Source organism: Podarcis cretensis (genome assembly GCF_951804945.1).
Source record: "Podarcis cretensis genome assembly, chromosome: 2".
Taxonomy (NCBI): domain Eukaryota; kingdom Metazoa; phylum Chordata; class Lepidosauria; order Squamata; family Lacertidae; genus Podarcis; species Podarcis cretensis.
In genome coordinates, this window is record NC_137171.1 from 88,712,173 (window position 1) to 88,729,868 (window position 17,696).

The window sequence follows — 17,696 nt, forward strand, 5'->3', positions numbered from 1 at the left end:
TGTCCCCAGTTGCATACTGATTCCTTGGGGGAAGTGGGGGTAGGAGGAAGAAGAAACTAAAAGGCATGTGGGGGATCCGTTTCCCAATGAATTTCATAGCTCTCAAATATTTGGAGGTTTTTGTTAATGCTGCCTAACTACAAGGATTGGCCTTCTGATTCATCACAGTGCTTGTACAGTAAGGCAGCACCAGCAGTCCAGTACTTTGAGTGGGGTTGAAATGGATCTTCAGGGTACATCCTTTGTTCTGTGGCTGCTGAAATGAAAAGGGTAACATTGTCTTAGTTATCAGCCTTGGAAATAAGGGCTACTTAGAGTAATCCCCCTACCCCCCCCAAAAAAAAAAGACCTGCTGAACACAAATTACTTGAAATGTCTATCCAAAAGATCATGACTTCACTCTGACATTCTCAAATTGAACTCAGTTTCATAATATAGCTCTACCTTTTCATCAGGGGTTACTAACCTGATTTTTGTCCAGGGCTGCATACTTCTAGGGCAGTGATGAAACACCTGTGGTCCGCCAAGGGCTCAAACATAAGATTTGGCTGTATATATTGTGTAACCACAAAGGTGCAATTGCATCCAATCTGCAGAGATGCTTGAAGTAACTAATCTGATTGAGTAATATGACAGATTTGTATTAAACAGCTCCTGAAGGATGTGTGTTGAACATGTAAGATGCAGCTGGACACAATTTTCATGCATATGGAAAAGAGGAGGTTCTTGAGTCTAAATTACCTCACTAGAGCTGCTTCACTTGCACACAGGAATCAACAAGGTGTGGAAGCTCTTAACGGTGGTTTGGGCCCTCTATTAAGTGAATATACTGCAACAGCAAATTTTCTCAACAGCTGTGCTACCGAAGAGCCAGCTTAGCTCAAAACTCTGGAAAACTTCCAAACAGCTGCTTCATATAATAAAAGATGTACACTTCATCTACTATGTCAGCTATTCTTAGTGAAGATTATATGGCCAAATTTCATGTGTGGAAAAACCCAGTTAGTTGCCGCTTTGATTCTTAGTGAAGATTATATGGCCAAATTTCATGTGTGGAAAAACCCAGTTAGTTGCCGCTTTGATTCAGAGTATTCGCACTAGAGTCTGTGGTGGAATGGTTAGTATGTTGGATTTGTATTCGAGGGAGGGGGGAGAGAGAGAGAGAACTTGAGTTTTGATTCCCGTTTGGCTCATTCAGTCATCTTGGATTAGACCAACAGAGTGACTAACCCGCCCCATTGAGAGACTGTGATGCCGTCAAATAATCATGAGTAATAAGTTGGCATTAACACAGAAATGGCTGGTGATCCAGGCCATGAATGTTGGGGGCAGGGGCCATTGTTCAATTGTAGATGGTCTCTGACATCTCTATAAGCACCCAAGAGCATGCTGGGAAAGGCTGTTCTTGAGCCCTTTGGAGCAATGGCTTCTCAAAAAGAAGGTGAATACTATCCACTTTGTTTCTTTACTATTTAGGTTTCTCATGAAGGTATCTTAGTTTTCCCAAGAGAACCAAAACCTGGAAACTAATAAACAGCAAACTACCGTATTTTTTGCACCATAACACTCACTTTTTTCCTCCTAGAAAGTAAGGGGAAATGTCTGTGCGTGTTATGGAGCGAATGCCTATGGGTGGGGGGGGGGGATCTGCTGCAGTCGTGAGCAGAGGATCCATGGTTCCCCTTCCTTCCCTCCTCTGTGGCTCACTTTGAAACAGCAAAGCGTGAGAAGAGCCATGTAAGCGGCTCCTCTCCTCTCCCGCTTTGCTCCTTTAAAGCAAGCAGGCTCTCTGTCTCTCTCTCCTCCCCACTCGCTAAATAGCAGCAAAGTTTTTCAGCTCACTAAGCCGGGGATGAGCAGGGAGGAGGGAGAAAAGCAGAGCCTGCTTGCTTTAAAGGAGAAAAGTGGGAGAGGAGAGGAGCCTTCTCCCTTTATACTCCTCTTCTTCATTATTAGCAGCATCCTTCTCCACCCACCCCACGCGTGCTTCTTCTCCCCTTAAACCCCTGTTCTGCATGCAGCATCCTTCTCCGCATACCCCACACGTGCTCCTTGTCCCTTGAGTGCTTTTCCTTCCCTCCCCACTTAAAACGTGGTTACAAAGCACGGATCCACATGGATCCTCAGGATTTTTGCACTGGGTCACCCCAAATTCACCATCAGATCACATAGCATGTCCATGGCTACATCTTGCACCAAAAAAATCATGCACCCACTGTTGCCTGGGGCCACAGTGGTGCAAAAACATTACAAAGCATGGATCCTCAGGATTTTTGCATTGGGCTACTCCAAACTCACTGTCAGATCACATGTCTGTGGCCACAGCATGAACCACAAAAATCATACATCCACTGTTTCGTTTAGAATTTTTTTCCTCTTGTTTTCCTCCTCTAAAAACTACGTGCGTGTTATGGTCTGGTGCGTGTTATAGAGCGAAAAATACGGTAATTTCTGCAAGCTTTTTTGAGAGTAAAATTCAAGAGCTTGATTTTTTTTTAAAAAACCACAAATGCAGCTGTACACCCATGCTTCAATTTGCATAATAAATCATTATTGTATTAACACACTAATATCTGCAGGCGCATCCTAATTTCCTCCAAAGCCCTGATGTAGCAAGTGCTACTCTGAGCATAGATTAGATGGAGTCTGTCTTTGGATATTCCAAAGTGTTGGTTAGACCCTCGGGAGGGCATGTTTTCAAAAATCAATTAACCCTCAGAAACCTCATTTAGATAACGAAGCAGATGCTATTAATCCCATAGTTATGCCTATGTACTCTGGCATTAGATGAATTAGATATGCAGGTGAAAGCCAAAAGAATACTGCAGCAGTTTGCTCATGGGCAAATCTAACCTTGTTCTGATTTTCTGTTTGTCTCAGCCTTGACCTGCACTCTTCTATAAGGGATGCTTTGATTTCTGCGGGTAGCTTGTTTCCAGCAGTGCCCGGTTTTGGCTACTGTGTGGACAACCAGCATAATGATCATTTAGAACATTTTGGAATGGATTATATAATTATATAAATCCTCCGCATAGAGTATCTCAGTAATCCTTCCAACAAGTTTGTAAGGTATTTTTTTAACCCTGTACTTACAATAGATGGGCTGAAGCATTGGCAGAGATGCCTAGTTTGTCTAGGGCAGAGTGGGACTTGCACTGGGTCCTTCCCAGATGACATTCTTAGCCAATATTCTGTGGCACCAACACTAAGAGCCGACATGTACTTGAAGGCGGGGATGCGAAACCGACAGCCTACGCAGTGGCGGACCTTGAGGTCTCAAATTTTAGCAGTGCTCAAATTCAGTGTCCCCTGCCTCTTGCCTTCCATCCTACATCATAGTTGTAGAGGCCCCTTCAGCGCCATCTCAGCTTGGCACCCAGTGCAACCAAACCACTCATGCTCCCTTAAATCTGTCTCTGACCTAAGGGGTACATGTGGCCATTGGCCTAATTTCAAGTAGTAGTGAGGATGGGGAAGGGGGGAGGTATCGTGGACCCTAAAAATCATCAAAGAAAACGCAGACAGAAAAAAAACACTGCTTTAGATTATTCAGTTCTCTGTGGTTCATCTTTTGTTTCTGATAATATAAAGGTTAGAGACCTAAAAATAGGAGGATCCTGGTTATGCCTGTTTTTGTTATTAAGCAGAGGCCCCCAAATTATCAGCAAATCACTGATGGTTTGTACAGCTACAGTGGCGTAGTGTGGGTTGTCAGCATCCGGGGCAAGGCAAGTAATTTGCGCCCCCTAGCCCGTGGATTTTAGTAGGGGCAGAGAGCTGCTAGTGTGAGCGCCCCCCCCCCAGATGTTGCGCCCGGTGCGGCCGGCCCCCCCTGCACCCCCTACGCTACGCCACTGTACAGCTAATAGTTTTGTATTGGGTGCTATTTTCAACCAGAGTGTCACCTCACAGGAATACCTCCCCACTGCAGCTTTCCTCCTGAAACCTGGCAGGATTCAGACCCAAAGGAAGGGTGCCATTGCCTGCAAATTTCAGTCAATTCTATCAAAATTAAAGATTTAGCTGTCTTCTTAAAAAAAAAAAAAAAGGTTTACCATGCATAGCACAAAAGTTTCTGAACCTATTTGTCTGCAATTGGGGAGGCCTTAACCACTCCAGAAGGGATAATATGCCTGCAAATTTCATCCACCTGAAAAGGAAACAAGGTGATAGCTGTTTTTAACTTTCCCAGGAGGTTGTAAATTTCCCATGGCTTGTGGAGAAGACTTGGGCAGCCCCTCAGCTGAACAGGGCTGGGCAGCCCATAAAGCGCTTCAGACTGAGGTGGGCTGTTTTCCTAATTGCTTTGAACTGAATTTTGTGGTTGGCGCACACCTGTGGCCTGCAGTGCTTCCTGGTGGTAATGCATCACTGCGGTGCAGCACTGTGTTCACCAGATGGCAATGTTGCACAAAGCTTGCAAGCAGCAGGCCGCTCTCCTAGCGTGAAGCGCAGTCTGCCTGTTCTACACTTCAGCGGAGCCGGAGGAGTTGAAAAGCATGACGAGGCTCAGGCGAGGTCTTGTGGGCTGCAACTGCTGTCTAATCTTCAAGCATAGCTTTGGAATTGGCTTTGGATCATGTGGGATGTGAGTGAAAGCTCTGATGCGCGGAACGCAAAGGGGGCTCATGTTCTCAACCGCATTGTGAAATCCTCTGTGGCAACTTGCGGTGCACTTTAGTGGAGCGGCACAGGGTAATGCCCACGCATAAACACTGCAGAAAGCTGCTGCTAGGAGCCTTGAGGACAGAAATCTGTGATCAGCCCATCCAACCTGGTCTGAAGGGAAAACGGCTGGTAGGAGAGGAAGATGTAAACATATATGTGAACCCACGCTTAGCTTCAATAGCAGAGAGCCCCAATTAAGCTTAATTCAACTGTCTGAAGAGTGGGGTGGGGAGGAGTTGTGACAAGTGCTGAGCAATGGCAAAAGAGTGCGCAGCCCTGAGACAGGCAGGCTGCTCCTTAGCATGGCTGTCAGTGTGCCGGAACCTTGATCAATAGTGGTTACAGCGCATACCGTACATTGAATGTGTATTAGAGATATTTAATCCACATTAGAATCCCCAAAGAATCCTGGGAACTGTAGTTTGTGAAAGGTGCAAGGCTTGTGGTTCAGTGAGGGATAAACTACAGTTTCCAGGATTCTTTGCAGAATACATGGTGTGGATCCCCTACGTTTGCCCCATGACATTATGGACATGGAATTGGAATCATATGGGCAAGGGGGAACGGGCTCCTTTTGAATGCCTAGAAAACAAAAGGGGCAGTGTAATGCCTATTCCTACAACAGACCGCGGAGAGGATAAGTTTGAGTGTGGAAGCTGGGAAATGGCTGGGGAAGGAAGATAAGGCAGAGTAGGCATTAAGTGGAGAAGGCAGAAAGAATGAAAACTGAGATGCAGATATACTTCAGAAAGTGGAGGAAGGCCAAAGACCAGCAATAGAAATTATTAGGAGGAACATTATCAAGAAATGAAGGGGCCCTACTACACCTGGGATTAATTTTGTGTTTAAACAAGCATGCTTTTTAACCAGGTTGGTTTTAGTTTGGAGGAAAAGCTTTTCCAGTGTGTGTGTGTGTGTGTGTGTGTGTGTGAGTGAGAGAGAGAGAGAGAGAGAGAGAGAGATAGATAGATAGATATCAGGCGCATGCTCCTGATTCTGCTTTCTATAGAGAATAGGTCCTTCCTTGCTGCTCCCTGCCCAAAATGCTGTTTACTGTGAGCGGCATTTTCAAGGGCAAATAGCAGCCAGGCAGGGGCAATTCTCAGCAGCAAACCTGTGCCAGTGGGTGGGTTTCCAAGCTTCTCAAGCACTTTTTCTTTAACATTAAATACAACCAGGCTCAGGGACCTTTCTTAAACACAAGAATAATATTGCATCTGGTTGGCTGTGGGAGAGCCTGTCTGTTTATCCATAACTGAGGACCACAGAAAGCCAGAGCTGTGCACCTAGAAGTCCAGGAAACACAGTGCCAAATCTACAAAATTAGCCACAAGGGCAACCAGTCTACCATACCACCAACCTCCCACTCTCCTGCAGGCGGGCCAGAGACACCTGTAAAGTTGCAAATAGAGTCTGGATGGAAGGAGGGGCCTTCTTACAGGTGGATTGGACAGAGATAGCCATGTCATATAGCAAGGTAAGGTAGTGTATTTTGAATGTTGTTATTATTGAGTGGAACTTCTTTCCCTGCCACAGTAACTCATTTCTCTTTCTTCCTCTCCCATTCGCCTGGGCTCCATGCATTACACAGACTCACAAACGGGGCGGGTGGGGGGGGCAATCCAGAGAGAGGGAAGAGTCACAAAGCATAGATTTCACAGAATCGTACAGTTGGAAGGGACCCTAGGGCTCATTTAGTTCCACCCCCTGCAATGCAGGAATATACACCTGTCCCTTACAGGGATTGAACCTGCAACCTTGGCGATATCAGCACCATGCTCTAACCAACTGAGTGCACCAGTCGAGTGCTACACTTTTAACATTTTTTGGGGAGGAGGGAGGTGCTGGTACTGTGTACCCTTGAGTACCCTCAGAAAAAAAGCACTCACTGCAGCAGTGTCCACATTGCCGCCACCCTAGCCTTCCACCCAGGATCTATGCCCTCGTTTGCTCTCTCCCCCTCGATCTGAGCTTGCAGAAACATCCAAAGCCTCCTGCTTTTTCAGGGCAGTTATTTTCCAAGGCTTCCCTGGGTCAGGTTTCATCTGGCTCAAGCTGTCTTTCTCCCACAGTTTCCCCCCTTTGTGCCTTTCTTGGCTTTGGGTGGTTCTTCTCTAGAACAACTGACAAATCACTCTGGCAATGACATCATCTCCTCAATGGATTCTGTGTTGTTTTCTTTCTTTTTTTTAAGAATGTAGTTTTCTTTACAAATAAGAGGCTTTGCTAATTAATGGGATTTGGAAGACTGAATTAAGGACAAGAAGTTCTTGGTGCATTCATGCTGCCAGGACCCATATACGTGGGTAGACTTTTATGGGCAATTGTGTGTGTGTGTGTGTGTGCGTATTGATGCCTTTCTTCTTCCCAAGATTTCTATCCGTTTTAGCCCTCTTTACTTTCTCACTTTAGAACCTTGCATTGTGCACAAACCCCAGGGGAGAGTCATGGTCGCACAACCTTGCGTCGTGACTCAACGTCCTGTACATTTGTTAATCGATTTAAACGCATGCCAGTTTTAAGTTGCATCTAAGCAGAGCAAGGAGTACAGCTTCTTAAACTGAAAAAAGACGCAGTTCCTTTCTTGCTTTTTAAAATAACCACGCTGTTACTTCCTTTGGGGTTTGCCTTTTCCGCTCGTCATATGCATCAGCGTATCAGGATATGTTTTTTGAGCAGCACTCTGCTAAAAACCAAAGCGCAAATGGAAAGAATCGCTGTGGTCTTTTCAAGCGCTGCGGTGGCCACCTGATGCAGTCTCCTCACCACATCTCCTTCCAGATGTGTCGGACGGAAACCCTCCGTGCAGCACATTAGGGACATGAGGGACAGTAGAGGATTAGACTCTCAGATTTGTGCCTTCAAGACCTCCCCCCCCCCCCAGATTCCTGCATTGCAGCGGCTTGGGCCACATGACCCTCATGGTCCTTTCCAACTCTACAGTTCTGTGATTTCTCCCCACATTTCTCCAGAGGGGTGTCTTCCATCACAGAGAAGACTGGTAGCAGTAATGTTTTTGAATAGCGGTTGCTGGAAACCACAGGGTCCTGCTTTCTGGTTTCCCACAGGAATTCTGCAGTGCTGCTGTCCTAGGATGGCCCCACTGTAAAGATAAAGGGACCCCTGACCGTTAGGTCCAGTTGTGGACGACTCTGGTGCTCATCTCTCTTTACTGGCCGAGGGAGAAGGCGTACAGCTTCTGGGTCATGTGGCCAGCATGACTAAGCTGCTTCTGGCGAACCAGAGCAGCCCACAGAAACGCCGTTTACCTTCCCGCCAGAGCGGTACCTATTGATCTACTTGCACTTTGACGTGCTTTCGAACTGCTAGGTTGGCAGGAGCAGGGACCGAGCAACGGGAGCTCACCTCGTCGCGGGGATTCGAACCGCCGACCTTCTGATCGGCAAGCCCAAAGGCCCCACTGTACATGTGCTTTCCCCCCTAATACAACCTAACATGACACAACCTACCACAACACTCCTCATGTGATGTTACACTTCTGTATGGGTAAATTTATTTATTACCGAGTAAAGTTTTGAAAGCAAGCCTGAGTACTAAAAGCTTGTGTATTAGTGGGGGGGGGGAATGCAGAGGAGAGAGCGGTCCTCAGAAATGCTTGGAAACTGGAAAGATTGTTATGTCATAGACTGTTGATCATCCCAAAGGGAAACACGTTTCTTAGCCAGCCTGCTGTACAGAGCTTTGCTCCCCCCCCTCCATATATGTGATTTCATAGTTGTTGCATCCCCTCTGCAGTCAATGGAGCAAAATCCCTGACCCCTTGAACTCTGGGAGGCAGGAGAAAGAGTACTGCTCCAGTTGAGAAATTCCGGCCCCATCTCTAATTATTGCCACTCTTGATCTACATGGCTAGATAAGCACAATTGTTGAATGTTATGGTAAAATGATCTTTGTCTCAAAAAAAGCACAACTCCTTCCTTCTGCCAAATCCTGAAGGCACAATATCTTTGTTCCGAAGTTCAGCCTTGATTGCCAATCTCTAGCTACTCAGAAAAGAATGCACTGCTTAATTCCCCTCTAAAAGTTGCTCTTTGGAGCTAGCCTGAACTTTGAGTGCACCTGTGAAGGCGCCACTCGCCTGTGTTGCTGCTGGAAACTGTACAGATGGAGTCGGGGGGGGGGGGCAGAAACCAGAGTGGGAAATTAAAAGGCTTCATTTCAGAGAGAGAAGGAGAGTTAGCCAGTGCCTTTGTCTCAGCATGAAAAGAGGCACTTGTGGGGCTATTGCTAGTGCCTTGTTTCCTGCAAGTTTAACTTCCAAAATAAGGCTTGAATTCTATGAGCAGGGATTCCAGAGTCTGCAAGTGGAACCTATTAGAGAAAGGGCCTGTGCTTTGCTCTCATGGATCCTGCCCTTTGAGTTGCAGCTTTTCATTGACTTCCCAAAGAATTTGGAATCTTTTGTGGAGAGAGATGGCGATGAAGGAAGCGTTTGAACACTGCTGTTGGAAAGATAATCATGGAAGAGACTCAAGCCCCATAAATATGACCAGGCAGCACCATTGGCGTTTCTGCTTCCATTGCCCATATATAGCTTTCTAGAATATGAGAGTTGTAACTCCACTCTGGTTATAATCATATCATAGAGAAAATGTTGCTGTGGACTAGTTCCTTGATCATTGTTTAAGCCAATTTATTTCATGTATTGTTATGGAGTTGTGAGTCACTTTGGGCGGAACCCAGGAGGTAGCATGGTGAATACAGTAAAAATAAAAACAGTTTGTCAAATCACAGCCTATATAGGTTTCAAAAACAAGTGAACATCATGGGGGGTGGGCTTGAATATTAATTCCACCTTCCTTTGAGGAGCTACATTACAAACCATGTACAGTGGTACCTCGGGTTACAGACACTTCAGGTTACAGACTTCGCTAACCCAGAAATAGTTCCTTGGGTTAAGAACTTTGCTTCAGGATGAGAACAGAAATTGCATGGTGGCGGCACAGCAGCAGCGGGAGGTCCCATTAGCTAAAGTGGTACCTCAGGTTAAGAACAGTTTCATGTTAAGAACGGACCTCCAGAACGAATTAAGTTCTTAACCCAAGGTACCACTGTAGCATGAAACAGATAACGACTGCATTTCCCCCTCTGATTCTTTTTCTGTGTAACTTGGAAGAAGATGAATACTGTAGCTTGTTACTATTTAATAGGTTACAGTTTTAGAGCATTTACCTGCCGGTTTCAACTTGCTGAGATTAAAGTTATTGACATCTTTGGTCTCTAGGGTTGGGGTTTTCTGTGGCCTTGTTGATCTGCAAAGTTCTGAGTCCTGAGTGACGATTACACTGTTATCTCAAAAGCACCGTGCTGATCCATCACAACCTTTTCTCATGCCCGGTTGTAACTGCTGGCAAAGCCTGGAAGGCACCAAGGCCTAAATGAAGGTAATAAAAGTTTTACATTTCCAAGAAAGAACTCTGTTTTCCTTCAGTTACAGCTTAGCTCTCTTCTCTCCTCCCTTTCAAAGCATATACGTCACTCCCCATACTTCATTCCTGTTATCTTTAATTATCGCCTTTCCAACCTGTCTTATCTCTTCTTCTCCCCCTGCACCTTCCATCTCATTTCATGTGCACTCACAGCTTACCTGCCACAGTCCACTTATAGCATCCTGTGAGTTAGACTGCAACCCTAGCCTTACTTACCTGCGAGCAAGCCCGATTTAATTCCATAGGACTTAGTGCTCAGTGGGCATGGTTAGAATTGCACTGTAAATCTGAGAAACTTGGGCTGAGGCAAATGTGATATTGGCTCCATTTGAGTCACAGCTCAAAGACTGTTGCCCAGCTTGAGGGCATGTGCTTGTTCATCTTTCTAGCTGCTTTTTCAACAAGGCTGGTATGGGGTGCAATATAAACTTCTATATACCTGCTTACCTTCTTGTTCTTGCATAAATTCTCCACTCCTCTCTTAACTGTGGTGAAGGAAAAAGGCCAGCACAAGTCTGAAGCACACTTAATACTAACCAGGGTTCCTCATTCAACCAGGATTTGAAACAGCATTTTAACACTGAGTTCACATCCAAATTAGACAGGAATGCTGGACTGCATTAACTGCTCTTAAGGTCAGTGCCTTATGTGAGAGGTGAAAGAGGTCACATTCCAGAAGCAAGTTCTAGGTATTTGGGCAGCAGTTGAGAGGGAGGTTTATATCTGCGCTGCCCCTTTGTATCTTTTTGCTGCCACACAGGCCAGCACAGCTATCCTTCCAGAGTTTGTCCAATATTTACACTAGGGAGAATAACGTGGGTGTTTTTTTTTTCATAATAAGCTGGTAACTTCAGTTCAGAGTAAATGAATGACCCATGCCAAGCAGGATTAGTTAATAGCTGAGTGAACTACAGACCCAAGTCTTGTGAATGCCAAAAGAGTGTTGTAGTCATTTAACCCTGTTGGCTGAAGTTCAGTTCGTCAATAAACAAAGTCCAACACCACTCATTTTATCTCACTGTAGATTAGACTTCTCTTTGACATTGCTCCAAAATACAGAGATTTGCCTTCTTTGGAATCTGGTATGTCAGCGATAAAAAATATTGATGGATATCCAAATATTATGGTGACGTTGGTCATTCAAAATGCACCTAACAACAAGAACTTAAAGGAGCCTGCGTTCGACACACAGCTGCATCATATATAGATGCCTTTACCAAAATCAGTTCTGAAATTGCCACATGGCACGGCAATGTTATGCAGTGTGGCACTGTTATTTTGTCGAGTTGCACAAGGAAAGGACAGCTCACGCAACTAGTCTTTCCCTTCCCTACTTCCCCCTTGCAGCCCCATATAATTCCTTCCCCCAAAGCCTCTCCTCAGGGTGGGAGACTATCAGATGGGGCTGGCCCACCCAGGAGGCAAGGTGAGGCAACTGCCTCAGGTGGCAGGTTCCACAGGAGCAGCAGCTCTGGCCTCTGAGAAATATATCACCCATTGCTGCCGCCACTGTCACAGTAGCAGTGCTCCTCAGAGGCCAGACCTGCCTCCTCCTAGGCAGCCCCCCACCATGTCATTTCCACAGAGATCTCTTGTCAAATAGAAGGGACTTCTGGTGGGGGCTGCCTTCTGGGTCTCCTGAGCTCTGCGCCCACCCAGCGTGATTCAGAGTGCCCCCCACGACCTTTGATCCCCACTTCAGCCTGCAGGGAAGGATGATTTGCCCCCGCCCCCATTTATGATGTTGATCATCTTCCCTGACTTGGGGGATGGCGCCATTTTGTGGTTCACTTCAGGTGCAAAAAAGGCTTGGGCCAGCCCTGCTTTCTGAACGTTATCGGCTGCATCTTATCAAGCTGCTAAGGGTGGAGATTGCCCAGAATCAAGTGGAAGAATCTTGCACTTGGATACAGCCCATAGTGTGCTTTTTTCTGTTTGGTTTTTACCTGACCATTTTGCTGTGCTGGTGCAGTGCCATGATTTTATCCACTGTTTTGTTTCTGTTTTTCTGTCTGTCTTTTTTTCTGTTGGTGGTTGTAATTTTCAAGTTGCTATTTTAAAAATACTGCTTTAATTATTTCAATTTTGTTATTCTCGTGAACCGATTTGAGAACCTCGCTGCTTGAAAACATGGCATGCGCTAAAGAAATAAACATGCTGCTTTTCAAGGAAGTCAATTCATGCCATTCACCTGTTAATCATCAAGTGTACGCTCATCAAGCACAGAAAAACTGCATGATGTCCTTGGATAAGAAGATAGGAAGCTGTCTCTTATTTGTCCGTCTGTCGCAGTGTTGCCTCCTCTGACTCATGGTGCATCACTGCTGCTCTCACATAGGCCTTCCCCATCACCCACTGCCCGATTCTCTGTTTAACTGGCGATGCCAGGATTTGGCCCAGGAGCTTCTACAGTGCAACACAAGTGCTCCCTCACTGAGCTACGCTCCATAGGAATCAAGCCCAAGGGTTAGATGCATTATCTATGTACTATTAGCATATATGTCACAATTTGTTCTCCAGATTATGGGAAGGTGCCAGAAGCAATGAAACTTGGCCCCGGCTCCTACTTGGCCCCACTTCAGTCCTCCAGGCACTGCCTGTCTATTATAGAGACAAGCGCTAAAAAACTGATAATGTGACTTTTCTATGCATGCATAAGGGAAAATGGTTGGAACTGAGCTTAAGTTCATTTAACTGGAGATACTGGGGATTGAACCTGGAACTTCTGCATGTCAAGCATGTGCTCTATCTCTGAGTTTTTTTCCTTCTAGCATCCCATTGTATGCAGCATTATACTGACCAAATCATTATGCAGTAATTCAAAGCAGTGACATATTCACTGAGTCTGCATCTGTATAGTTTCTGGCCTAGGATGGTATCAGCTCATCCTTCAGGGATAAAACAAATAGCCAAACCATTATTGGAAATAGCTACTTAATGTTGCATTAACAGCAGCATTCTTCCCATCCTTAAATCCTAAAACGGGCAAGGAGAAGAAAGCATCTTCAACCTCTTAACAGTCCCACAGACTGGAATTAGTAGCTGTTAGATCAAATTGCTCAGATTTTCTGGCTAAGAGGCTCAATTCCCACACCACATGTATCCCAGATGTTTCTTTTCAGCAGTACATTTCTCTCCTGCCACAAGATCAGAAGCTCCCAATTTAGACACTTCAGGCTTGTTCCTGCTCTCTCTCTCTTTGTCAGTTTACATATGATTAAAACCTGTGGGATTTTTTTTAGCATCTCTCTCCCACACCTTTTCCAATCCTAAAAGAATTCAGCCTCTGTATGAGTCCTGTAAAACCATGGTTACAACCAACTTCTTTCAGAAGCATGAGTCATCGCTGCTCACCATCACACCGACATTTCTCAATCCCATCCCACATTGCCGCTTTTAGACACTGGAGTGACTCCACCAACATTGTTCTGCTGTCAGGTTCTGCTGGATCTGTGACACCTTCAGGTTTAGGGGGGACTTCACCTGAAACGCCCTCAGTGGACTCACCTCCCCTTCCTCTTACCACCAGACTGGGCTCTTCTCACAACTGTCATAGCTGCCCATTTTCTCACCCTGTTTCTGTAAGCAGGGGCAGATCTGCTATGAAACAAATCCCAGGGGGACCCCAGAAGGAACTTTAGTCCATACTGCTTTTTTTTAAATCATTTTTTTGTTGTGTATATTTCAACAATCCCAAAGCTTGAGGGTCAGCAGCACAGATGTTGTAAAGGTTGTTGTAAACAACTCCACTGAAGAAGATAACAGTGGTTACCCAGACCTTGTTGCTGGTTGCAAAACGGGGCCCAAAACAGTTCAAGCTTCTTCTTTTTTATATAGTTTATTTTTTGGGTTTTTTAGTTTCCAATCACAAAGGAAACAAGCAAGATATAATCAATAAATCTCCTTTGACTTCTCTCCTCCCCTTTCATGGGTCCTTATGTCATCCTTTTCTCCTGCATCTCCCCTGTTACTCCAGTTCCATCAAATAATAATAATAATAATAATAATAATAATAATAATAATAATTTCTTATCCCCCGTTCATCTGGCTTGGTTTTCCCAGCCACTCTTTAATTAAAATCTTTAATTAAAACAGAGTCCAACTTTTAGCTACAAGTGTCAATCCTCCTAATAATTTTACTTGTTTACAATAATTTTTGAATAAATTACATATTTTCCCCATTCCTTATTAATATTTTGGTCTTCCTGGTTTCTAATTCTTCCGGTCAGTTTTGCCATTTCTTCAGAGTCAATCAGTTTAGTCTGCCATTCTTCCCTGGTAGGGACTGTACTTTCTTCTCAGCCATAACAGTTCAAGTTTCAGGGCTCTCAAAATGTAGGTCCACCACTGCCTTTAAGCCCAATCCACATCACTGCCCAGGAGGGGAGAGGACATGGCTAGTGGAGAACGCTGCTCCATCTTCGATCTGTCCCTGCTTGCGTGCCGGAAGAGGGCAGGTGAGCAGACAGAGACAAGGAGGAGGAGCCAAGAGGTTTAGGAGAGCTGGCACTGGGCCACTGTTGGCGTGTGGGCCTCGGCTGTCGCCCAGCGATGCCACCCTCCAAAGCCAGCTAGGTTCTGGATCTCAAGTGGTGTAGCCAGAGTCAATGAGTTGATGAGAAATTGTAGGGGAATGTTACCAACACGGTTTAGGGACAGGTGCTCAAGCATCTGAACAAGACATGAAAAGAGGGGTTTTAAAACATTGTATGATTCTTTTAAAAAAGGAAATTAAGAATGAAAAATTTTAGGTCTGTTCTGATTTGGAAACATTCTATATTTTTTTAAAAACAACAACATGTATTTAAGGCAGAAAGATAGCCAAAATGCAAAATACTGCTTCTAAGTTGAGAGTTTATGCAGCTGTTCAGTTGTGTGGTATTTACTCCAGGATTAAATTTAAGCTTTACCCAAGGGAAATTGCCATCTGTCCACATGTTACGCTAGAGGTATCCTACGGTTACTCCTTCAAACCTTTTCCTTCACTTAATCATTTCTAGTTGTTGGCTGGGAGCCTTAGAGTCAGAATGTGTTTATTTGTTTAGAACAATTCTAACCCTTCTTTCATTATAACATTTATGTGGCCCCATGCAAACATTATATCAAGCATCCGGCTGCTTTTTGTGTGTGTCCACACATAGCATGTGTATGTGGTGAAGGGACAATTCCAGGCATGCCATTTTGTTAATGATCTTTTCTTAATAAATAACTTATTTATTTATAAAGCAGTTCTTTCTTTTAACTTTGTTTTTTAAGGTAGAGAAAAAGTATTTAAAAGATCAGCCACACACACACACAGAGAGAGAGTGTTAAAACGCCATTGTATCATGTAGCAGCAGAGGGAAAGGTGAGAAACAGGACTATTCCATTGGCTCTGCCAATCAGGTTTTTCTTCCAGTAGGCATTGTGGCGCTGTGGTCTAAACCACTGAGCTGATCAGAATGTCAGCAGTTCGAATCTGCATGTTGGGGTGAGCTCCCATTGCTCTGTCCCAGCTCCTGCCAACCTAGCAGTTTGAAAGCACACCAGTGCAAGTAGATAAATAGGTACCACTGCGGCAGGAAGGTAAGTGGCCTTTCCGTGTGCTCTGGCACTCATCACAGTATCCTATTGTGCCAGAAGTGGTTTAGTCATGCTGGCCACATGACCTGGAAAGCTGTCTGTGGACAAATGCCGCCTCCCTTGGCCTGAAAGCAAGATGAGCACCACAACTCCATACTTGCCTTTGACTGGACCAGGGGTCTTTTACCCTTTTATCTATCTGGCTAGAGCAAAGAAAGAGGCATTGGGAAGCAAAAGTTCTCCAAGAGGCAATTTTAGCTCTTCCTGTCCTCGAACTGTTGCCATTCCAGCAGGAATAATAAGAAAAAGAAAATCAGAACTTTGAATGGTAAGAACTAATGTCCCAAGTTGGCTTTCTTCCTTCGGTTCCTTTTGTGCCATATCTTCTAGATCGTAAGCCTGAGGGAAAGGGCTGGTTTTTTGTTTTTTTTTAACTGATTTGTGTGAGCCACTCTGGGAGGCTCTCAGACGACTATAAAAATGATTTGGATGAATAAATAGATTGGCACCAATCAGAAAGGCAGCAGGTGATTTTTTAATCCATTTTTAAACTCTTTCATTTAAGCAAATATTCAATGTTTTTTTTTTAAAAAAAGGGTGAAAAGGTATTCTAGTGCAAAATAAAAGATCATTTTGTCTGTTTTTGTACAAAGCAAACACACTGATAAAATGGCACTGATGGGAAAGGTAATAGGGAACGCGCCCCAGTGTTGATGCATTGCAATAAGTTCACCCACCCGTACATCTCTACACACTTCCAAACCACACCTCCTTAAAAAGATGGAAAACTCACGCTGGCAATTTATATCTGGGAACATTGTGCATTCCCCCGCTCCATCCCCCAGTCAGATTTTATGGGGTCTGAAAAGAGGCAAAAGTACAATGGGCAAAATTCAAGAGAATAATGTCATGTGGTTGGCCTGGTAAAAAGGAAGTTATTATGTACTGAAGTTCTCACCCTGGGCCAGCAGGGGGATACTGTAGATAGTTTTCACTCAGGTCCACATATGCAAATAAGGGATTGAAAGTGACCTTCAGTGATTGGATAGTTACAGAAAATGGTTACTGTTGCATTCTAGTGGAGCTGTATATAAGCAGGCTGCCTGAACCCTTCAGTTCAGTTCTGTTCTGGCCTGTGAATAAACAAGAGCTGTTTGAAGAATTGCTGTGTCGTCTGATATGTTCACCCACAACTTAACAGAAGTGAACAAGAATGGCTATTCCAGAGTGAACGCTTGGCTTCCTAGCTGTGCAGGCTGCTTCTGAACACAGAGTTTTATAAGGTGAACATTGACTATGCCCCACATATATTGGGTAAAGGATGGGGCATACATGGCCCAAATAAAATAAACATGCAGCTCAAGTCTCCAGTTTCTGAATGCTCAGCACGAAGTGACTTGAGAGACTCCCTTTCTAATGCTCTGCTGCTTCTCCCATTAACTTTCATTCCCAGAGGATGTTTGTGGAACAGATGAAGATTTCATTAGCTAATATGTGCATCTGCATAATTTCATCTTGAAAGTTTCCTCTTTCTAAGTATGTGATCAGTGCCAATTCCTTAGTGGTCACCATTATCATATCTCTGATGCGAATAAAGATGATCAAGTAGTCACACACACATCTAGATCAGGAACAAGGAACTTGTGACTCTCAGAAGTTGTTGGACTACAACTCCTGGCAGCCTCAGTTACCCTGGCCCAATGGTCATGGATGATGGGAGTTGTAGTCTAGCCACATTGATGGGAGAGTAACAGGTTTCCCATCCCTGATCTAAAAGATATTGATGGTGATTTGGCAGTTCTTAAGAGCTACCCAAAGCCTGGCTTGATGGATCAAATCCAGAACAATGACATGTTCAGAAACAAGGAAGCAGGGTAACTTAAAAGTTCAGTTACTGATGATTTTTATATTTATATTTACATCATTAGTATTATTTTTTCACAAATGTTTGCTTTCAAAAGGCTGTATTTTTAATCATGCATTTTCATCCGTGATGCAAAACTGCGTACATAAATT

General features: G+C 44.5%; 2 long non-coding RNA genes across 2 annotated transcripts; one reads left to right on the forward strand and one right to left on the reverse strand.

The window, feature by feature from the left end:
- Positions 1-128: 128 nt before the first annotated feature.
- Positions 129-10,608, reverse strand: LOC307209491. Its single transcript, XR_013835609.1, has 3 exons — positions 10,566-10,608; positions 9,862-10,063; positions 129-256 (listed from the first exon to the last, which is right to left on the reverse strand). It is a non-coding gene; the product is annotated as an uncharacterized lncRNA (long non-coding RNA).
- On the forward strand, positions 3,965-12,792 carry LOC307209495. The gene is made up of 3 exons (XR_013835613.1): positions 3,965-4,588; positions 6,046-6,145; positions 9,914-12,792. It is a non-coding gene; the product is annotated as an uncharacterized lncRNA (long non-coding RNA).
- The last annotated feature ends 4,904 nt before the right edge of the window (positions 12,793-17,696 follow it).